The sequence below is a fragment of the Centruroides sculpturatus genome, unplaced genomic scaffold (genome assembly GCF_000671375.1).
Source record: "Centruroides sculpturatus isolate CEXI.00-Female unplaced genomic scaffold, Cexi_2.0 scaffold14, whole genome shotgun sequence".
Classification (NCBI taxonomy): Eukaryota; Metazoa; Arthropoda; class Arachnida; order Scorpiones; family Buthidae; genus Centruroides; species Centruroides sculpturatus.
The window spans coordinates 1,047,659-1,073,011 of NW_019384312.1; the positions used below are offsets into that span (position 1 = coordinate 1,047,659).

Sequence of the window (25,353 nt, forward strand, 5' to 3'; positions counted from 1 at the left end):
TAACTAACACAGAACTGCTTTATTTTTCTAACTTCAAATAAAATAGTTTATATTAGTATATTAGTTTATATATATAGTAGAATTATTATAGTAAATTAATTTTAAAAAAAAACTGTTAAATGGAAATTATGACTCATTAATAACACTAATAATTTACATAATTAGATATTTTTATTAAAATTCTAGCCTAAATATACAAATTTTCAGGTTAATATTTAAAATATATATATATAGGAAGTTTAATAGTATATAAGTATTTAAAAACTAAAAAACTGAAAAATCAAACTCAAATATAATTCTTATTTCTAGAACAGAATCTATTAATGTAGTAAGAGAAAAATAAAGTCTTTAACCATTAAATTCAAGTAAAGCAAATAAATAAAGTAGTTTCATTTTAATATCTAAAAATATCTTCAAAAAAGATGTGAAACAAGAATACAAGAGATTTATAAATTTGAAAAAATATGCATGTATTAAACAACCAATGTGAACTTTATAATAATCAAATCTCTAAATGCCAGATTATTTCAGGTTATATCTTGCTATATCTGGTTAACCATTAATTATTGATAAAAATAATTTGGTTTAACCTGTACAGTTAAAAATTAATTGGTCTGAAAATAAATATTAAACCCAGAAGTTTAAATAGCATAACTGGCAAAGTACCTGCATGGTAAGCAGAAGTTGAAAGTTTGAGTTCTGTCCTGGGTTAATCTTTTCTTAATATTCTAAATTGTTTATATTAATTTTTTAAATTAAATTTTTATCATTATTATTATCTATATTAAATGTATCATTTGAAATATTGTTTGATCCATCAAAAACAATATAAAATGTTTGAATTCAGTTTGAACATGACATTTTAAGAAGCTAAAGCTCACCTAAAACAGGATGAAAACATTCTTTCCTGGTAAATTTAAACAGTTGGCTACCTGAAATTAAGCATGTAATACAGATAATACTATGGAGCCAGAAATGCATGAGGGAATATTTGATCATTAATATTAGTACAAGAAGTTGCATAACTACATATCTTTACACCAAATTACTTTGTATTAATAACTGATATTATCACACATTTCTACTCAAGCTTATATCTTGAGAAGTAGTACAGTACATTTCTGATAATTTCCACTATATACCTAATAACTAAGAAAACTATTGTCAATTTCAGCACAGCTCTTATTCACTACAGAGAAACATAAATGGTCAACTCTTGAACTCATATTATTAAATTCTGTAACATGTACAGTACATGCAAACTTTGTAAAATCAACTACAGTGATGTTAATAACAATTAATTTATTTACCACTTATTTACTTTATCTGGTCTGATAATCATTCTTGCCAATAGTACCATTGAGCAAGATACTATTCCAAACTTAAGCTAGACACCAGATAGCTCTTAAAACAAATAATGTATATTACAGATACTATTCACATTTAAAAAATTAAATAGAAAAAAAATTTTAAAGTTTACTTAGCTCTTTTCATCACTATATAAAATAATTGTCCCGAATAAAAAGGATGAATGTTTACCCCCATGAATTCGTACTCACATTTGTATATTTTCTTGTTTTTTGGTCTATTTTAGTCTTTTTTAAACTAGATCTAGCCTTATTTTTACATTTAATTTATTTTTTTGAATTGGGGTTTATAGTTTAAATGTTTATTTTTTTCCTGTCTTTTTCGCAATATGATTTTATTGTGCTGTTTTTTAAAAATCCTTTCTTTTTAATATTCACATTTTTCTGCTTTGGTGAAATGGTGCCATCCACCATCTTCCTTTAGGCTGTTTTTCATTAACAGATATGAACTATGAAACTATGAGAGTAGTGGCACAAATTGTTTGAGAATGTCCATTTTCTAGATCTTGGATGAACATTCCTCACTCCTGCAATAAATCAATGCTCAGCAAATAATTGAGCATATGTACATGTGTACTCACCAAATGACAAACAGTTCAGCAAATAGTTTAGCAGAAGGTAAATATTAAAAATTTGGTTAATAGCAAATGTATGGATATACCTTATAGCACTTCACTACAATGGCACTTTTCGATTAGTCACATTTATTATTTTCAGTTCTTGCCATGTTTTTAAGAGAGTTTTCAGGATTTATTCATTTATTATTTTTACATCATATGTTAAAATCTAATGCTACTGCATGCTTAATGCTTAATAAATGATATTATAAATATGCTTTTAGGCTTTTATCTATACATACATTGGCAAGTGAGGGGGGAAAAAGAGGCTATGTTTTGCTTTAAGGAAATATTCACTTTAAAAAATTATTTAAAATATTCACTTTAAAAAAATCACACTGCATTGTGCTAAAATTGCCTCTTGGAGATAAAAATTCTAGACTGCTTATTTCAACATTCCGCATGAAATTAAATCACAAAGAATGCTTCAAGAAAAAAAAAAAAAACAGCAGAATGTCATGCTCCTGTGATATGGGAGTCCCATTCACCACACACCTAGTGATATCATGATATCACACAGCAAGTTTGAACAGGAAAGTAGGAAGTGATGTTGAGAACTGAAGGCAGTTTTTATGCAATACCGCCCATCATTTCCAGATAGGGAATTTTTTTATTGACTGACAGAATAATTGAGGAATTGTTGGGTGTGACATTTTTTTCACTTTGATCTTTTTTCAGTAGACTAAAGCATAAAAATCTTGACAACAGAACGTGTGAAAATACTGTTTAAGCATTGTGATCAAATGTGTTATTCAGAATTATTCATTAAAAATATTATTCAAAAATGATTCCTATTTCTAAGTGGCAGCTTAACATGTTAGTTTTTCATTCAAGACTCCAAACTGATAAGGCTAAAAGCACTTGCATTAATTAGTAAGTAAAATTGGTGGCAATAAATAATTTAAAACTGGAGAAATAGTTGGCAATGTTTTAAAATTTCCCAGAGCAATCTCTGATTGAAATATGTCTATATTAGAATTTGTAAACAAAAATTTGGTGCACTTTAACACTTTCAAGCATAAAATGTCATCTTCTGAGGTCAGACAGTGGTGGTGGTGGTGGTGGTGGTGGTGGTGGTAGTATGTGTACACCAGAAATTGTGAATAAACTATAATTATTTTTAAAATCCTTTTTAAAACATTAACTTAAAATGAAATTATCTAAATATTAAATAAAATACCATTAAGTAAAATAAAATATAACCTTTTTTTGGAGTTTTAAGAAATTTCAACATTACATTTTAGCAGTTTAATTTAATATTCAAGAAATTTGGTTATTTTCTACAATCACCATTACTAAGAATCAGAATTAAAAATTGCAGTATTGATTGCTAATAATATGAAAAATAATGAAATAACTGAACAATTTATATATGCTTTATCTATGAACATCATTTGAATAAATATTGTACACACTTGAATAAATCAAAAAATCTGTTTTCAAATTATTAAGTATTTATATAGTTGTAAGTTACCCGTCAACATATTTACATGTGTACATGTAAATAATAATCTCTTATTCTATGGCAAGTTCATAAGTAACACAGAACCATGCACATGGCATACATTGATTACAGAAAAGCATTCAACAGTGTCCCACACACTTTGCATCTACAAAATTCATCCCAACTCATTAGTTTCTTTGATTATACCATGCTTCACTGGAGAACAACATTACATATTAACTGCCATAAGACACACACAAAAACAAATCAAATATAAATAAAATGAGGAATTTTTCAAGTAGATTCCTTGAGTCTTCTTTGGTTCTGCCTTGCACTTAACCATTTATCTAATACATTAAACAAAATACAATATGGTTGCAATATCACACAAAATAAAACAACACTGTTCACATTATCACACTGTACATGGACAATATCAAACTTTATGCATCCATACAGAATCAGCTTCATCATCTCTTACAAACTACACACATACTCAAATGCTATACAAATGGAGTTTTTGTCTAGACAAATAAACACTACACATTGAAAACAGGAGTTCTGAATAAAGGAGACTGTACTCAGAAGTGGAGATATTATCAAATCCATGGAAAAGGGCAAGTTTTACAAATATTTGGATTCCAACAGGCCAAACTTACAGAACATGCACAGATAAAACAAAGATTAACACTCGATTACCAGAACATGCAGTACAAAGAACACATCTAAATGCAAAACATACTATTAAAGCTATTAATATATGACCCTGTACTCACTTATTCTTTGAAGTTATACGTTGGACACACACAGATCTTGAGCAACTCCAAAGGAAAACTAGAACAACACTTACTAAGCGTAAACAATACATCCAAAATCTTTTGTAGAAAAACTAACTCTTCCTCATAAAGAAGGGGGCTGTGGACTGACTAATATAGTCAACCTGCATTACAAACAGATTCTGACACTGTGGGAGTTTTTCCACAAAAAACCAAGAAACATCAAGATTACATAAATCTATAACTCTGGCAGACAGTAACCACACACACCTATAAACTTATACTCTAAGCACCTAGACATAGCTAAACACATAAATAACAGACACCATTAAGCAGTCATGGGCCCAAAAGGCACTTCACGGCAGGATGCCTATGACCTAGCTCAGGACTATGTTTTCAAAACTTGTCAAAACTACTGGATGACTATGGGCTGCCTGTTTGGAGAGACTGAGGGGTTTATGGTTGCCATTCAAGATCAGGTCATAAACACTAAAAACTATAGAAAACACATCTCAAAGGATACACATCATTCACAAATGACTCTTGCAGAAAATGCCACATTCTGTTAGAAACAATATAACTTATAACCTCTGATTGCAAGCTCTTAGCACAAACGGACTATTTACATAGGTGTAATCAAGTAGCAAATCTAATACATCAAGAGCTTGCACACAAACATGCATTATTAAACACCCAGGTATCTTCCTACAGATATACTCCACAGGCAGTATTAGAAAATGATATGAACAAAATATACTGTGACAGAGCCATAATCACAGATAAAACAATTCATCATAATAAACCTGACATCACTATAATTGACAAATGCAGTAAGATCGCTTAAATAATAGACATCTCTGTTCCAAATACTCATAACATAAAAATTGCTCACACTGAAAAAAATCAACAAGTACACTCCACTCACTCAAGAAATAAGACAAATGTGGAGGACGGATAAGATATTTATTGTACCTGTTGTCCTCTCTTCTATTAGTGTCATACTGCATACAATATACAAAAATCTAGAAACATTAAACCTTAATAAAAAAATATACAGTACATGGCACTACAGAAGGTACCAGTATCAGCTGATCATGATATTCACAAAATAATAATTAAAAATTTATATTAGTATATTTTGTTTTGATCAGAACTATAGTTGATAACACTATTAATCAAATACAATCAATTTCATTAATTCTATTGCTACTTTAAATGCAACATATGTTAGTTGTTTCTGATGTATTTTAGACATAGTTGAAGTCTGTACAAAGATATACTAGCATAACTAAAATGAATCAGATGTAAGCTTCACATGAAACTACTGTAACTTTCAATTTATAGAATTTAATCTTGTAGAGAAAACATGTAATTATTAAACTGCACAAATTTATATGCAGTTTAGCAACTACTTAGGATGTCGTTTGTTTTTGGAATTTCTTGAAGACAATAAAGCAATGCAAGAATTTCAAGTCAGGAAAAAGAAAAGAGCAAGAAGAATGAGCTTTCCAATAATATTAAAAAAAAAAACTGATTAGTCAAAATAATTTATTTTAACACTCATTTTTTAGTATTGTAGTTATTATTTATTAGTAAATCAATTTTCAATTTGGTAGAAAAAAGTGGCCAGAATAGGACTTTAATCTGCAATTCTTACATGCTGAACATAAAGACAAATAATTTTGAATCATAGTACAACTGTATAGATTGATTCACCCTCCAGATATTTCTAGATTATTTATAGATTAATTCCTAATCATTAAATTTATCACAAGCTCTTTATTATTTACTAAAATTTATTACATTAAAAAAAGGTAAGCACTGTCTACCTTCAATATGAAATTTATTAATAATTTAATTAAACTGTAACCTAAGAATATATTTGGTCAAAGACTGTAATTTTGGACAAAATGAAATTGTTACAGAACAGATTAGAATATTCATACACTGACTATTTCATCTAATATTGAATAAAATTTTATAATTAAATAAGACACATTCTGATACTAGAAATGAGAAAATATAATAGAAAAGTTGAGCAGTATTCAACTGTGTCTTCAGTCTAATTTTGATTTGTAACTTGCCTTCTTTTCTTGTAAATTTTGTAAATTTCTTGTAATAAGTAAATTTTTTTGCACAGAAAATCAATATATTTTCTAAATATTGTCTTATAGTAGATATGATTAAAGGTATTAATATTATTTAAGTATAACAGTTTAGTGTAAATTACAGATGATCTTTTTTCTAGTCAATGTACAGTACATTCATACAAGCTTACAAATATATTTCCTTTTTTTAATTTACACCCACATATAGTTAGATAATTAAAGAACAGATAACATTTATACACATTCATAAAACAAAGTGTTTGATGAGGAATGATTATATGATATGTAACTAGAAATGCATTTCATTTGTTACAATTATTAGAAAAATTACACTCCATTAATGAATTTAAATTGAAATTAACAACATTTAGGCTGTATTATTAGGAATCACAAATATAGATAGTTTCAAATGATCTTGGCATTTTTGACATGCAATTTAATCGAATAAAATGGATTAGTCAATATCAAAGGAAACAGAAGTTTAGTTTCATCATTAGTAGTTAATGATTGTAAATTGTAATAACAAACAATGAGAGAAACATTTACAATGAGTGGTGATGGTAGAGATAACACTACCTTTGTCAAGGTAAAAGAAATCAGTAATTCCAATGAATCACAAAACAATGCTAGTGGAAATAAATTCATATTAGGTCACTTATGCCAGTAAGATTTATGGAGAGAAAAGCCAAGAGTGACATATCAACAATGTCTAATCATCATAGTGGACAACTGTTAAATTAAACAATACCTGATTCCCATAGAGTGATGAACAGCAAAAAATATCCACTTATGGAGAAAAAACTAAAATGAAATGACCCAAAGTTTAATGTTTATGGCAGCTTAGGTAGAATTTCCTTCCTCTGAAATGATAAACATCATGGAAAGTTTTCCTAAGTTTTGGATGTAATCCTACTCATTTGCTTTACAAATAACTTTCTTCTATTTGTTACCAGAAGAAGTTTTCATTCTTGGTCTTTCATCTACAGTAGTTCTAGCCATCAGATTTATAAGTCAGAACAAATCATTAATGCTTATTTATATTACAGTCATCTGATATATTCAATATAATAGTTAACATGCTTCATTTTGATGTAATTCCTTTTGAAAGATTTATTAGTTTTGTTTTATTGATAAGACAAGATGATGTAAAAATTATCACAAATTAGTTAAATTCATTGATATCAGAAGGCATTGAGGATGAAGGTTGTGAAGATCCTATGTTAATTTTTTCATATTACATCATATTAATTATGGGAAATTCCTTGTGATTGTAGGGTAGTAGTTTTATATGATTTGTCTGAAGACATATGACATAGTTACAAACAAAATATGAGAAAAATCAGAAAATTGATAAAATAATAATTTTCAATTTCTATTAATTTAATTTAATGCCAGTAAAGAAATCTCAAAACTTTGTATAACTGAATTAATTTGAATTTATAACTACCTACATATAGTCAAACTACTTTATTTCTAATTGTTAAATTAGCCTTGTTACAGCCCATTATATAATATGGCAGCTCATTTGGCATCACTAATGGACACTTATATAGTTATTATATTTATTACAATCGGAAATGTTTTTTGCCAATTCTTAACAGTCGTATTCACTCTTTGTTGATTACATTTACGAGTTTCTTTGAATTTCCAAATAATCACCTGTTTACACATGGGAATGAATTAAAACTTATATTGGGCTCCCATGTAATTTTGGAATTCAATTCAAAAGTTTTGCTATTCCTATTGCTATTCATCTTTACTCCTGACAATACACAAGAATGATTGAAATGACCTATATAAAATACATTTGTTTTTAAACACCAGAAGGTGAGAATCCAGTAACATATGTGAATACATAGTTTACAAAAATTATACAAAAACAAAAAGAATCCATTGCTCATGCATATAGGACAACCTAGGTTTTTGAAGAATATTTTTGGTGATATTTTGAAGAAGAATTTTTGGTGATATTCCTGGCAAAAAACATTCAAACTAAACTTGACTTCATGGATCAATAGCAAAAAGATGAGAATAAACTATTTATTACTAGTTTGCATATCACTAGCATATACAGATGAACTTGTATATTACCTCAAATTATCTCAAAATTTATTTTTCTCCCCCGAATTTTCAGCCGATATTCAATATATTTTCCATGTTTATCTCAAATAATTTTCTCCCAAAACACCTATCTCAAATTATGGACTGAAGTGTCAATTACAGTTTCAAAGCTCAGCACATTTTGATAGCATAAACTGAAGGTGAGAAACATCTCTTGCAATATAGTATGTAGTTCAATTAATGCCGCTTTTCTCCAATTGGCTGCAAGTTTGGCTTGAATCTTATTGGTTGAAGAAAGTCAGGCATCAGAAACTATTGACAAATTGTTTCTGTTGAGGTATGTCAAAAATGTTTTATTTATATCTAATATAGGTATGTACTGTACTTACTATTGTATTAATTTTTATTAATAGAATAATTACAATCAAACCTATTACAATTTACTTTGTAGGAACATCTATATCTCAAAACCTGTCTACCTTAAATTTTTTCCTTGTTTCCATGACATTCAAGATAGACAGGTTTAACTGTGTTATTTTAGTACCTAGTATATTGGCAGTTTTGAAGTATGTTGGAAGCAGCAGAAGGGCAGTGAAAGGACCAAGCTGGGATTTTTTCCAGAGTCCAAAGAAAATTTAGGGTCTGTAGTGATTCCTATTCCTATAAAATTTATGTTACTTTTTATTAACAGAAAATAAAATGTTTAAGATGTTTTTTATTAATAAAAAAAATTGTACATAGTTCATAATAACGTACAACTACACACCGGAGTTTACTAAATAAAGTGGTACCTCAGGATACGAAATTAATCCATTCCGAAACTGAGATTGTATCATGAAAATGTCATAAGGTGAATCAACTTTTCCCATACGATTACATGTAAAACCAAATAATTCGTTTTAATGCGAAAAACATACTCAAATTAAAGCCAAGTAATACATTAAAAAAATAACTGTAGTAAGGAAAACAAATGAAAAATGCTAACTAATGTAACGTCGTATGGTGAGTTTTTGTTCGTATCGTGGAGCAAAAATATGTTCGAATTTCATGTCGTATCCTGAAAATTTCGTATGCTGGGGCGTTCGTATCCTGAGGTACTACTGTATTACGTACCTCTGAAACCTTTAACCGATGTGAATAAATTTAACATTACTAACGTTTTCAGACCCCTCCTGGGTCCTTCTTCAGGTAAAAATCGTCAAACTAACCATTCGTTTCAAAAGAATTTTTCAAAACAAAAAATTCTTTCGAAACGAATGGTTAGTTTGACGATTTTTACCTGAAGAAGGACCCAGGAGGGGTCTGAAAACGTTAGTAATGTTAAATTTATTCACATCGGTTAAAGGTTTCGGAGGTACGTAATATTTTGTACATAGTTCATTTGTTCAAAAAAAACAATAGACAAAAAGAGCTAACTCCACCCCTAGGCCCATATAAGTTCTTGGCAGATTTGCTTAACAGGCTTAAGTCATTAAGCCTGTTAAGTGGAGCCTGTAAGGCTTAACAACTGTTAAGCAAAGCTTCACAAAGAAAAAAAAAATGCATGCAGCACATCAGATGCTTACAAAGTGCACTTGCAGCCTGCAACCAGAAAAAAATAGCTCATTGCTGTTTTACACTAATACTATTGTCATGTTTTCAATAAACACAAAAGTTTTACTTCCATTCTAGCAATTTTTTGCAGGATATATAACACTAAGTTATCTGCAGAATACAGTATCTCTCCTTCACATGCAAACAAACTGATCCAACTAATTTCTGATTGGCTACTCATTGAATGGCTACTTTTTATAATACTAAAACTTACAAGAATTCTAGATCAAACTAAAATAAAAGTCAAAGTTGATGTTCTAGAGAGAAACAATTTAATTCTTAAAATAAATTTCTTAATCTAACAAGCTATTTTTGTTTCATGAAAATTTGCTGTTTTGGTTTATAAAACTTTCAATTTAAATATATTCTAATCACTCCATATGAAATTATTTTTAAAATTCAATTACTTTTTTGTATTCCATTCATGTTTTAATGTAGACCTATAAAAATAAAATTGAGAAAAGAATGCATTACATTTCAAACAGATTCAGAGATACATTTTATATAACAATATTTTTCAACATTCAATTAATTATAACACATTTTAATGTATTTTAATTAATGAGTATACATTTTATGTACGCTATGATTTTTAACATTGTGCCAACAGACAGTTTTATCTCCTGTTATATTTATTTTATGATAACTGCATTAAATTCCATATTGTTTTTAAACTCCTGTGAAACTCCATATCAAAAATTTTAAATATTAAATATGGAGTTTCACAGGAGTTAAAATATTTAAATTTAACAAAAGTTATTTGTCTTTTTGACAGAAATAATATGAATAAATGATATTCAGGAGGGAGTCTAATGTCGTAGAATGACAATGGGAATATATTCAAATCTTAGTAAATTTTTTCTTTTCATACTGCTGGTGTTGGTTTTGTGCATTGTGTGTTTATACAATCCAAGTTTTGGAGAGATACTGAAGATGGCTTGGCCAGCCAAGTCCTATTGTAAATCCGTTCTAAAACTTTGCAGAACATCAGCTAAATTAAGCTTTCTTTGTAAATGCAGGAATTTAAACATACTCCCACTGTTATGAATAAATGATAGTTTTATAAATAAATAATGATTGTGTAATTCAAAAGAAAAATGCAAAGTCAAATCAAGACAAAAACAAAAATTTCTAAAATGCAATACAGAAACAAAAACAGCGTAAATTAATCTAACATTAAAAAATTTTTTAAATTTAATTTTTATTCCATTGCCTTTAGTTTAACACAGAGCTGTGGAGTTGTGTAAAAATTTACTGACTCCAACTTTTACTTACCATCCAACTCTGACTAGGGCAGACTTGTTATCAAAATAGGCTTGGGGAATTCTGATATCATCACGTAACCTCAGAATAAAAGATTCAATAGAGTTCTAATAAAGATAGAATGTAGAAATGTTTTTATTCCAAAGCTAAAAACACTCCTCTAAGTAATGATACAGACAACATATAAATATGTATTCAATAATTTTTACTTTCCCGACTGTTGTATATAACAGAGGGGGAAAGTGTAGCAATTGGTCAAAAAATCACCTTTCCCAAATTTTTACATTTTTGGACTCAGTGCACACGCACACACGAATGTTCCTTCTTTATTTGACATTATTTTGGGTTCAGTTGGAAAAAAACTTTGAAGATCAAATTTGACATGTTCCCAATATCTTTCCGTTTTATACATAACAAGCTGGGAAGTAAAAAGGAGTCAGAATCATCAAAAATTTGCCGACTCCTACTAAAACATCAAAACTCACCGACTCTGACTTCACAGCCCTGGTTTAACATGAAAATTCTATTTTAATTAGGTAAATGGGTGATATCAATATCAAAGATATAACATTATTTCTAAAGCACAATTCCTGCCATAATTTGAATTTGAAGAGTATCTCAAAGATATTACTGCAACTATACATTCTCCAATACCATAATCTTGCAAATTATGATATTACAGAAAAAACTATAAATACAATTTGCCATGCTGATGTAGTAGTATTACTTACTGCAAATAATAAAGACTCACTACAATGAGTTTTTGTTTGCATGCTACTATGAAAGATATAGACATATAATAATCAACAAAAAAGGCAATGTTCAACAGTATAGAGATCATCTCAGTTGTAAAATACTACTATATGATCAGATAATCAAATAATGTAATGTAATCTAAACACCTAAGATACAGTTGCTCCCCTCTTATGAACAGGTTAGGTTCCCAAAGTTTTGCCATAAGTCGAAAACTAACCTAGAAAGTACATTTGTATACAGAATAACCATTTATTGTTAGTGTTTGATCCTTCAATGTACTTAACAGAATACATTACACTCGTTTATTCACTTGTTAGTTCTTAAAAATAGCAGATGATGTTTCAAATTCAGTTTTTTTCACCTAACACATTTAGTTTTATGATATACAGTTTAGTTTCCATGGTAATTGAGCAAATCATCTTGCATTTATCTCCATTGCTGATTTACTATTACATTTTGAATGCATTTTTGAAGCACTAAAGTTTATAAAAATTGCAAACAATAGCAAAAAAATGCTGTTACTCCAACTTCAATGCCACCTCATGAGTAGCAATTGAACTTCAGATGATATGCATACATGCAAAAACAAAAAATAATGATGTGCAATAGAAATAAGTCTACATTAATTCTTTATTGCTGGCCAAAGATTGACTTCATCATCATCCCACAAGTGGCAAGAAAACTTCAGAATCCACAAATCCACATAATATTTAAACTTTAGACATATGGTCAAAATTTTCATAAGTTGAATATTTCTTAAGTAGAGGAGCTCCTGTATATGAATGACAACTAACAGGAAGCTAAAATCAGAAGTTAGACAATAAACTAATCACAACGTCCAGAATATTAGAATTTTGAATGATACAATATAATTAACAAATACCAAGGTAAGAATTTATAAAAGCATAATATATCTGATTAATTTATGCAGTAGGAAGAGTTTAAAGTGTCAAAACTATATAAAATATTAAATGTTTTCATTTCAGTATCATTAATACAAGAAAAAATAAAAACAAGAATATCAGAATATTAATAAAAAGTAATAAAATAGCCAGGACAACAATTATATATACTTTAAAAAATTTTTCAAGAAAATAATTGAATAAACAAACTCGTCTTTCATCCACGTCATACCTTGGAAACAGTCATACAGCTGAGTTGACCTTTTATTGTAGACCTTATCCATCTCAATATGTAAAATATGTAAGATAAAATTTTCCTTCAGCAATAGCTAAATCAAAACATATATTGATAAGAGCCCACAATAAAAGGTCGACTGTCATAAGTGTGTTTGTTCCCGAGGTGTGATAATGGATAAAAGATGAAGAAATATAAAGAATTTTGTTTCTTCAATTATTTTCTTGTAATTTTTTTTTTAAAAAACATTAAGAGAACTTTGCAGAATACAAGAATCAGCAAATGAATATATAAAAGACAATTGTGATGTGCTGGATCATGTATGCTAAATAGCTTGATTACAGAAAAGAAAATTGTATATTATGCAGAAAGATAAATTAACACTATCCAAAGAAAGATGAAATGGACTAGAGAACAGGTCCAACATATAAAGATGAAAAAGAGTTTTATATTAATCTACATAAATTTGTTTATAGCTTAACATTAGTCTATTCAGTTATAATCATTGATCCTGTATGAAATGATAAATCATAAATAAAAGAATTGGAATAACATAAATTCAAAAAGATTATAATATAGGAAATATATAAATTTTATTAAAAAAACAATTGTGTTCAAATATATTTTATTTTGTAGTTTTAGTTCTACTTAATTATAATAAGTTTTAAAATAAAATTTGAAAATTTTTTTCACTAAAACAATATGACAATTCAGCTTATAAAAAAAACCACCTTAAAAAATATATTTCTACCTTATAAAAGCTAATGTAATTAAAAGTTGCAGATCAATCTCTTTGCATTATAAAAGTTGATCATTTAAATTCACTTAAAATCAAATAAACCTGTTACAGAATACAATCAGAGCTATGAGGAAAAATTTACAATATTGAATTTTTATAATGCACATGAAAAATTATACAATTTATCTTTTGTATTTTTAATATGACATGAATTGTCAGTTATTAAATTTAATAATACTTTAATAATGATATATACTAATTATATGAAATCATTAAAAAATTATAAAAATATATGTAACAATAGTTCATTTATATGATAAAAATTAGTCTATATATATATATATATATCACTGCTTCTGTTTAAATATTTATTCACTTATATTAAATTTTAATAGTAACCATTTTATGTTAGACTCAACAAAATTTCTAAATATTTTTTAATAAAAATAATCTCAACGTAAAAATGATTAAACAATCATTTTTTGTATTTTGATAAATACTACAACTTTGAAACATTACATTTAAATATTTAAGAATTAAAAATTAATTTTGCATATCCACAATTATTTTATAATAAATTGAAGAATATGTTTATATGTACAATGATGCGATTTTAAAGTCCAAAAGAAATAACTGACATTTTGTCCTAATCATAAGCTGATAATTGCAACTCTTGCAAATTCATTTGATGAATAAACTATTTTTCCCCTTATATCTGTTAGCAAAATAGAAGAAATTTTGCTTATCAATTAAAAATTTCAATATTATAACAAGTTAATGGTTGTAGAAAAGAGATTTTTATTAAAATACTTTGTAATATTTGTTAACAATTTTAACAAAAATTAGACATGTATTACTAAACATCTAAAATTATTTAATATCTATATTTCAGATTATATAATATATAACTGAAATATTGTAAGAGGCGGGAATTAATACATTAGAAATACCTTCAACAAAATAAAATTATAGTAAAACAGTAGTTCAAATCTTTTTCTTGTATGTGTGCATGTATGTACGTATGTATGTATATATATATGTGATTAATATATTAAAAAGCTATTCCTTAGAAATATCTTTTTCTATATTTAGATACAATATTATGATAATGATTCATTGTAATGCCATTACAAGCTGACTTTATACCCATATTTAAAGAAAATTCAGGTATATTTTCCTTATAATAAAAGTCATACTGCTAATAAACTCACAATTGTTATTAATTTTATAAAATATAAAAATATAGTATAACGAAAAACATCATTTTCTTTCACAGCTATTAGAAAAAAAAAATTATTGTATAAACAAAAATTCTATTCAAATAACTTTTAATATTAATTAATAGGATATAACAAATTGACAACAGATATATTTAAGTAATTTATTTCCTAAACATATTAAAATAATATGAAATCATTATGAAATTAATAAAATATACGAAAACATATTGAATCATTTAAGCTATCTAACGTAACCTATTTTCAAGTTTACCGACCGAAAAGAAGCAACCATTTGAACAGATCATTTAATATTTCAGTGGTACGTAAACTTACTTTCGGTCATAATAATTGACACTCTTATTACAACTGTTAATTTTAAGTGGATATAGTTAATCAAATAAAGGTTACACCTCTTTAAATCACCATAGAATGTAATGTAAACTCACCACCTGATAGATTTCCTAATAGGAAAGTAGATAACTTTACCATACAATTCTGAATTACAGACATTAAAACTAGATCTAAATTAGTTTTAAATCCATAACAAGGGATGATATTATTATATGAAAGATTAAAAAAAAAAGTGTTATAAATAAAATAAAAGTTAAGATTGTGACAATGAAAAGAAGAGAAAATATTACTAATAATCGTATTTATGTATGCTCTGGTGGTAAATATGTGAACAATTAATGACAATGTACAGAGTTAACAGCAATGATCTTAATTCTAATACGTCGACGTGTCACCCATTTAGCCCTAACAACTCACCGTACTGCGTCCGGGTATAGACTGTCCTAATTAGTTTTTGACCTTGTAATTGGATCCAATGTGGCCAGATGACCGTCTAGAAATGTTAAACAACATTTAATATCGAATTTAAATATAATATCACAACTAATTTTAACTTAAATACAACAAATATAGTACTAACCTCCTTCCTACTTCGAGACCAGAAAGACTCCAGTTCACCGTCGTGTCTACAGTAATTTCTTTTCCATCCCGATTGGTTGTATTAAGCTCCACGTGGCAAATTACAACCAATAGATGATAAGAAAAGATTTGATGACGTAAAATTATTTTTATTTTACGATTAGTTATATCATTTGGTCACGTGATCGAATCGACCAATAAAACGGACTTCTTTTTGAATCATTGTGATTTCTATGTAAGTTTTTTTTAATCCCTATCTCTATTTTTGTTTATTGCTCATCGTGCTTGTGAAATTCTATCCGCAACGTTTATAGTTTTATATGTAATGTATCTTGGCAGGTTTCATTAGAGAAATCTTAATGAAAATTTAACATAACCGATTATAGAAAAGTTGTCTTTTTTATTTAAAATAATTTTTAAAAAAATAATAACTTATGATCGTTACGTAAAGCTAACATTTTGATAAATGTTATCAGTTACATTACTGATTAAGCTACGTGTTTACGCAGCCTCTAACACTGCAAAATATGTGGTTGTTGATAAAATGTACACCGAAGGAAAAGGTCACAAGATAGTAAACATAGCCATTACTTTACCCTCATCTTCAATAAATAAACTGATAGTTAAATAGTCCTTATTCTACCATAAATTAATCAAATTTTTCAAATTATTTTATACTTAATTTATTTTTTAAAAAATTCGTTTTTAAATTTATATTAACAGATAATTAAAATTTAATCTCTCATTCGGAAAATTGAGTTTTTATCAAGGCATTGTTTTCTGTAATATAAAAAAAAAAACAATAGTTCCAGTTCTTGTGTCATTTAATGTTTAGTTCAAATTAAAGCTATATTTTTATTTTATTATTTATTTTATTAACGCATTTTATTCGTAAAAAAATGGAAATTTAAGACATTTTCTGAGTAATAATGTATGCACTTTTACAAAAAATTCTTTACAATTAACATTTGTTTTTTTTTTCTTGATTAAGTAACCCTTCTGGATCAAAGAAATTATTCTAATTAACTTGTAAATACTTTTGTTCAAATAATCATTAACAGTATAAAAAGTAGTGTAGTGCCTTTTTTTTTTACAAATTTTATTTATTTCATGGACTTTGACTGAATAAAATGGATCAACAAACAATACATTTTATGTTAGACGGATTTTAAATTTTTATTATATTATCGTGTTATAAAAGATATGCTCATAAATTATTTCGTAAATTTTATGATTCTCTATTTACATTTTATTTTGTTAGTTTATATATTTATTTGAACTAATTAATTTTCCTGCAATAGTTTTTATATTGCAGGAAAATTTAAAAATAGATTTTTATCTTTAAATGCAGCAGGCCTTTAGCCTACATTGTGCTTTTGAAATAATTCAATATCTTATCATAAAGAAACAAATGTAGATTCGCAGGATATTTTAGGACTTTTTGATCTTAAAAATGAAATAAACTAAATGAATTGTAGGGAATTCCAATATAGTAAATCTATCCAATTTTAACACCTGGTAACGAAAACAGGAGCCCTAATATATAACATGCGTCGAAAATTCGAAAAGACGTTTAACATTTTCAATATTTGTTATTAAAGATTATATTTTTATATTTATTTACCTATTTGATAAATGAGATTATACAGCACTGGGGATCTGGAATCGAATCCAAGCGAGCAATTTCTCGGAAATTTTTCATAAACGATAAATCCCTGATACGTCCGGATCTCGTCCCTCATCACTCGGTCCATGCGGGTTTGGCCGAACATATGATGGGTATGGTAAAAAAAAGGCCTTCTTAGGTCCCGTAGGGAATGAAAAAATGTTCATATTAATTTGGTTAATTATGTATACCATTATTATTATAGTAGTAATAGTTATACACAGTACATATATATATTAATTAATTGAAAGAGGATTTCAGTTTTCCGACTTAATTTGAGTAAACGGTTACGAATAAAAATGCGGTTTAGGTATCGAATTAAAGCTCTTATGATGTGAATGATGCCCTGAAGAGATATTTGAGAAAGGTACAACGGTTCAGGCACTGTGGAGTGGAAAAGGTATGCAATATTAAGACTACGGGATAAACATGACGAGCGATTGTAAAACCTGTTCTAATCCCCACAGGTCTTCTCGCAGGAGGCCGGATGGCCGCGCAGTCAAGGTGGCAGCCTACCGCTCTGGGGGATCCGGGATCGAATTCGGACAGGTCGAAAAATCCCCACGAACTTTCGGGGGGTGGTCCGTCTGGATATGTCTGGGCCTCGTCCCTCACCACCCGATCGCTTCATTGTAGGCCTGGGCGAACCCATAATGGGTCGCTATAAGATCTCTTAGTGCCCACAGGGCAAAAAGAGTATTAAAAAAAAACAGAATAACTAAACTCTCAAATCTCAACAAAAACGTAAAAGATTGCTAACAAAGAGTAAATTAAGTGTGAATTACTGTATTTCTCTATTTAGAAACGACCGCTTCCTAGAAAATAATTTTATTTCAAATAAAAAAGTACAAAATAAGTGCTTTTTAACCATTCATTTTCTTATTTAACATTGAGGTACATGAACAAAGTCTACATGTTGAAGGTCTGTTACCCTCGACATCTGGACAGCCGATCGAAATGAAAGTTATTCTAACTCAAGGCAATGAAACTACACAACCAAGAAAGTGGAGAAGAAAAAACTTTACCGGTGTTAGAGAACACAGCCGAGATCGGAAGTACATAATCGCACGGAGAAAACGTATTATGACAACAATGGTTGAAAATGTCGTAGCTGATTCTTCTCAAAAACCACAAATTCTTGATACGCAAGGGCTCTAGAACAGGTTAGAATTGTAACCATGCAAACATTATAGCAAGCTGTTGATTTAGACTTTTCGTCGAATTTTGGGAGCGAGATTGAGCCATTAGTCATTTCTTTGACCATAAATGCAAGACTCTATCTTCTCAAAATAGCCCTCGATCCGAATGTTCAACCAATGTATTTCGATCTAGGACCGTTGTCATATGTACCCAAATTGTTTAGCTTTACATTTGAATGCGAAAAAGTCTGTAATAGAAACAACTTTCATTTCAGCGACTGTTGTCATAATGGAAAAGTAAATTTGTATTCTGTCCGTTTTCATGACATTCTTGAGAACATTCTGCATAAAAAAAAAAATCAACTACTAGAGAATATCTAAATAACATCGAAGAAATAAGTGTGTTGTCATTCGCTTCTTTCTTTTCCAATGAGGCCTAGTTCCAGCTGGCCTCAGACAATACATGTTTAAGATCAATACACAGCCTTATTACAAATATGGTCTTTCACATCTTTTACAAAAGTTAAGAATTTCAATATTTTGTTAACGACGAATTTGCTATATGAATATCGTCTAATATTAAAACTTTTAAGGCATTCAATCAACAACACACTGAAGAATATGTTGCACTGCTCTATGCACGACATACTTCGAAGATACGAAGTGTGTTTGTACAAGAATGAGGATCATTTGGGTGATATCATCTTCAAAACATAAATGGCAAATTATCTTGTTTGAAGCATTGTACATGAAAATTTATTTTAAAATATTGAAAATTACTGCCTATTTATAATCGCCCGTTTTCCTGCGGGAGTGTATCCCTCCAGACAGAGTTACCGTAAATAGAGGTAAAAAAGATGCACATACGTTTGCGATAACTTTCGTTGCCGCGAATATTGAAATGTTGCCGTTTTTTGTCATGCCGCACTAGTAGAGCGAGATTCAACTTTTGCGGAGACGCCATGTTAACAACCGATTACAATTCACTTCAGTAGATGGCCGAGCGATCAAAGGTGGTTACCTACTGCTCCGGACGGGTCGAAAAATCCCCAGAAATTTTTCGACCCGTCCGGAAGGTCCACAATGGCGACAAGGCGGTGAGGGACAGGGCTTGACTTATCGGGATAGACGGTTCGAAAAATTGACCGGTAAGGATTCCATTTTGGGGTCTTCAGAGCGGTAGACTGCCACCTTAACCGCTCGACCCACTGGTCAAACTACATAAAGTAAAAGTTGAAAGAATAAAAGATGCAATCACATCTCCCTCGTTTCGTCCTGAATGCGGAACACATGTGCCGAAAAAGCGACAGCATGTCACTAGTGTCCAGTGAAAAAGATGCGTTTTGCGATTCCGTTTTTTTTTTTTATTTCTGCACCGCCTGTACTTTAATTACCATCATCCGATAAATATTAATTGTATTTAATATATCAAAGTAATTTTAGTATCGTCATTTCATGATATAAATAAAATGCTTCACATATCAGATGTCTGGAGATATCAATTAAATATTTTTGTTGCCATAACAGTAGACCATTTTTATTAAATATTTATGAATAACTTGAATAATTTTATAGAGTTTCAAATTATTTCTAAATGAAAAACTTAGAGAGTTGACATCAATATATAAAGATCGCTCTAAATACATTGGTGTATTTCACAGAACTTAAAAATTGTCTAATGTAATTAGTTACATGTTTGATATCAAATATCAAACACGATATTAAATATCAAACATGTTATTAAGTATTAGATAATAATAAATATTATTAGATATCAAACATGTAGTATTTTTCTTTAGCTGATGAGCTTTTATTTATTTACTATTAAATTTATTTGTTTGAGACGTGTTCAAAAAATAATTTTAGTTCATTTCATATATTTATTTCTGATTGTTTCTCCATTATTTCACTCTCCATCCCATAAGTTATAACCCGGCCTTTACTCCAAGCCCATCGCAGGTTTATCCAAGTCCACAATGGGATTGCCAAATGGTTAATGACGGGGTTCTACAAATCCAAGACATATCGTCCATAAAAATTCCTGGAATTCTCCTCCCTGGATTCCCATAGAGATAGGTTTAACCACTTCGGCCATTCAGCCAGCGACCAATTTATAAAATACGATATCATCTACACCAGTGTTTTTAACCTGTGGGTCGCAAAGCCTTACACGGTAGGTCACGGGTGAAAGAAAAAGACAAGTGTTTGTAGGTCCTACACTACAAAAAAAAAAAAAAAAAAAAAAAGAATTTCAGTGAGAAGGCTGTGACTGTTTATTTTACAGTACAATTGGTTTTTCAATCGATATTTAAAGAAAGAAAATTAAATATGTAGTTTTTAAAATCACTGATATAGTTTTAATACGGCTCTGGGGGTCTTCAGAATTTTTTAACTTGTAAAGGGGTCGCGTATTCAAGAAGGTTGAAAAACACTGATCTACACGATACGATCCACTTGTAAAATACACTTATAATCGTACTAATTAACAAAATTACATTTTCATATCTTTTTATTATTTTTAGTGAAACGTGCGGTATATTTCAGCAAACAAATCTCAATTAACTAGTTATTGACTTCTTTATATATCATCTTGTGTTTATATTTATCTATACTAATATAGGTTATAAAGCAAGAATGTTTGTTTGTTTGTTTGTTTGTTTGATGAAGGTAATCTCGGAATCTATTAAACCGAATTTTAAAATTCTTTCGTTATTGAAAAGTTTATTCCTTCCAGATGAACATAGGCTATATATTATTTTCACATTAAAAAAAGGAAAATGTACGAGAAACATGTTTTTACAGTGGCATTTGTCTCGCTTCGTTGTATCGTCATTTATCTGCAATTTGACGTCAATTCCTTTCGTCATCTGATGGACTTTTTTAAACTTATTATCTACTTATTCGGATACCTACGGGAATCATGGACTACCGTAAAACTAAGACTCGCACTCCTTTTTTCTGATTTCATTCCCCTATCCCCAAACTCCCAAACCTTTTGAGCGATCTGGATAAAATTTGCATAATTACTCTCTACAATTCCCTGATTTCATCCACCACAAAATCGTCAAATCCTTTCACCGATTTGCACCAAATTTTGCATAGTCTGCCACCCTTGTGGGAAACATACACTACATTCAAATGAGTACAACTGAACCCTATCCCAGAGTTTTCGGGTAACGTTGGGCATTCTTTGCTAGTTTTATGTAAGGTAAAAAACAATCTACTATTTTCCACTGCCAACTAATGTCTCATAAACGTTATTCTCGTTATATAAAAAATTTTCAACGAAGAATTTACGAGACATGCCCGTTGCGAAAAGCGTGAAAAATGTGCATTTTTTCCATTTACTTTCCCTCTCCCCGGTCACCGCTTCGATCAACGAAGCAGTTTCTAAAGATGGCGATCCAACATGATACAACCGAATAGTTCGTCGAATAAAAGGGAATTATATGTAATTTCTTCGGGGGTAGTGTTGCAATATTAACTTTATCCGAGATAAGATTACAAATTTATTTTATAGTATATAATAAAGGCATGCGTATCTACATATAAATGGAGAATTTTTGCAATTTGAAAACTTCCTAATATTTGATATCATTGTCATGAAATTTAATTGTATATTTTGGAATTCATTATTAATTTAGCAAACTTTCCTTAAAAATTAAGTCTATTGGGTGAATGTAAGGAATGGAATAAGTTAAATTTAAGATAGAAGTTTTCAAATATTATAGAATAGAAAAGTCGGTTTCAAACATAACAAAGTTGGGAGAAAGGTAATAAAGTCTTTTTAATATAAGATAATCTCTCGTATTTCATATCCCATCTTCACCAATTTCTGAATTATGTTGAATTATACGAAATATAAAAATTACTGTATACATAAATATTGGACATTTGTAGTAATGATTTAAATGATTTGACAAATTTCGACGTATTCGACGAAGTGATGTATTGTTGTGATGTCACAATTAATTAACAATAGCTTCAAATTGTTTCTTTTTCTATTGTTGGTAGCCAAGACAAAGATTTCTCTGAAAATTTTTATTGTTTTTCTCTTCATTTTGAAGTCTTTCGACAGAATTTTGGTTTCGAAAGTAATTTTTTTTTTGTTTCTTATTCGTATTTCTTATTTACCTAATTAAAATTGAATAAGTTTCGAGTTCAAACATCTTCATCAATTAGATATAAGATGTTTACACAAATTATTATTAAACGAAATTAATTGGATTGATTTATAAAATAGATTTTAATTAAATATAAGCTTATTTTCGTTCAAATTAGGTATTTATTCTCAATAATCGTGTGATAATTTTTAGTTTAAATAGAAATCAATTCTGGAAATATGTTTAATTCTCTTAAGATCTTTTATGAAGGATATAATTTGGTTTGCAGAGAAGTTTAATTACAAACTGTAAGATATATTTCACGTTTGAATAACAATACGAGATAACGTAAATGACAAAGTATCCCGTGTAATCATAAAGAAGCTATTTCTTATATAAAATCAGTACAGGAATAAGATTGTATCAAATACATGCAATGTCCAGCGAAATCATGAATATCATTCCTGGTTGATGCTGCTTCAAAATCGAAATTTCTTTTGACATTTCTTCCTGGTGACACAAGAAAGAAGAATTGGGATAAGTAGCACTTTCTTTACTTTTAATATCGATAATAATTAAACGGTTATATCAAACTTTTGTAAATTTGAATTATATTTTAATAATATTTTACGTTATAATTTTACAAATAAATATACTCAATACATTATTTAATAACTACCTCAAATTATCTTCTTTCGTAAAGTACGTTTGTAGAATGAATGTTTCGTATATATTAGGCTAAATATATCAGGGAAACAGTTAATATAATTCAACTCACTTTCCAGATCTTCAACTGATTGTAGAGAGATGACAATATGGGAAATTAACGCCCAAAATCACTAATACATACTCCTTACATTAACGCGAAGGTGAAGCAATATCTTTCTCAATTAAACACATTTATAAATGTTCAACACACAAAATATCCAACAAATTTCAATGAAGGAAAACAAAGAAAAAACTTATTCCTTCTTCAACTATTCCTACAGTACATGCAGCAATTTAGTAATAATTTAGCCTACACTTCACACAATCTCAATATACAAGAGTTTAAATACAGTTTACATGCAGTGTTAAATGTTTGACAAATTTATATGATAGGTTAATTTGTAATAAAACAGCTTAATTTGCATTTTTACATAGATTAAATAGGAATGTGTTCCGTTTCTATTTAACCCATATTTAACTACGGTATTAAAAATTTAAAAAGAAATATACTGGTTCTACAGTTTTACATCTGTATCTAGAATTTAATCGGATAATTGTTACTGAATGCCAGAATGGTAAGATTTTTAATTAAAAATTTTATTTAGTCTACTTTACATAATTATTTAATTTTCTGTACTTGCTAAACAGAAGAAATTCTACCACTGTAATATACTCCGGCAGACATCTTTCAAGTTTCTGCTTGTTCTTCTACAGGTATAATTATTTTCATCTGTAAAGAGTAAAGAATTAAAATAATACATCCGTTTCTGGACCGAAGACTAAATGGCAGAAGCTTATGAGTAAGCTATCGATTTCTGAAAGGATATTGGAAGAAAGGAAGAGTGATGCTTGATGAAGGAATAATTAAGAAAGTTTTAATGCTGATTACAGAATTTCCTGGATAGAAGAAACTTAATAATTATCACTGCAAATAAGTTTGTTTCATTATCTAATAATAACTTGTATAAGCTTATTTATAACCACGAATACATTTTATAAATTTAGATAAAGATAATATTAAGAAGTATGAATTTATAATAAGAAAGATTTTCGTCGTTTAAGTATAGAAGTATAAATTTGTGTAAATAAATAATTATTTAATGCTTATATATTAGGCCGTTGAATAAGTAATGCCTCCTTGTAAATGGTTCGCGCAGAAGTTGCTTAGCAAGCAATTAAAAAAATAATTCTTTGCTTCTTTAGTTACATTCTAATGCATGGTAGAATATGAAACGTGTTTTAGTTGAAATTTCATTGTTTAAAAAGTAACATCCAGTTAAGGATGATACTTTACTTTTTCAATTATGTTGGAGCGAATGAAACAACGATCACTTACCAAATTGATCAGTCGTGAAAATGAGTCTCCCGAAGAAATTTATGCAAAATTATGAAGTTTATGGTGCTGGAATGTGGTGGACAAAGCCAATGAATCCGCAACATGACTACGCTAGATTCTCCGACACCAGAAGCCATAGAAACTCGGGTTTGAAGTCCTTGACAGAAATCTAGTCCAAGCTCCTATTTTAACTAAATATAAAAAAAAAAACATCTTACCCACTGGAGTATTTAAATTTCTTTACTAAACATTTTTTGACTCTATTTACCTGAGCAATCTTCAGGTAAATTGTGCTCGAATTCGGAACAACATAGCATCGAACGTTTCTTTACAAATTCAAAATGAACAACCCTTCTTGCAGCCTAGATTTGTAGTCCTCAGATTTTTGGT

At 28.9% G+C, this 25,353-nt stretch overlaps 1 protein-coding gene and 2 long non-coding RNA genes across 6 annotated transcripts in view; 1 reads left to right on the forward strand and 2 right to left on the reverse strand.

Moving 5' to 3' along the window:
• LOC111622177 (vigilin-like) overlaps positions 1–16,133 on the reverse strand; it is a 79,816-nt gene extending 63,683 nt beyond the window's left edge. For both annotated transcript variants that reach the window (XM_023364526.1, XM_023364531.1), the window contains exons 1-2: positions 16,013–16,133; positions 15,850–15,925 (exon numbers count right to left, since the gene is read on the reverse strand). The gene's annotated coding sequence lies outside the window, so the exon portion shown is untranslated. The remainder of the gene's footprint in view (positions 1–15,849; positions 15,926–16,012) is intronic.
• Positions 16,134–22,528: 6,395 nt separating this feature from the next.
• On the forward strand, positions 22,529–24,970 carry LOC111621928. 3 transcript variants are annotated; one of them, XR_002756165.1, is made up of 4 exons: positions 22,529–22,910; positions 23,209–23,227; positions 23,325–24,202; positions 24,342–24,970. It is a non-coding gene; the product is annotated as an uncharacterized LOC111621928 (long non-coding RNA). The 3 variants fall into 3 exon arrangements; XR_002756163.1 differs by having other exon boundaries at positions 23,209–24,202; XR_002756164.1 differs by having other exon boundaries at positions 22,892–22,910; positions 23,133–24,202.
• Positions 24,211–25,353, reverse strand: LOC111621940. Its single transcript, XR_002756167.1, has 3 exons — positions 25,232–25,353; positions 24,964–25,154; positions 24,211–24,357 (listed from the first exon to the last, which is right to left on the reverse strand). It is a non-coding gene; the product is annotated as an uncharacterized LOC111621940 (long non-coding RNA).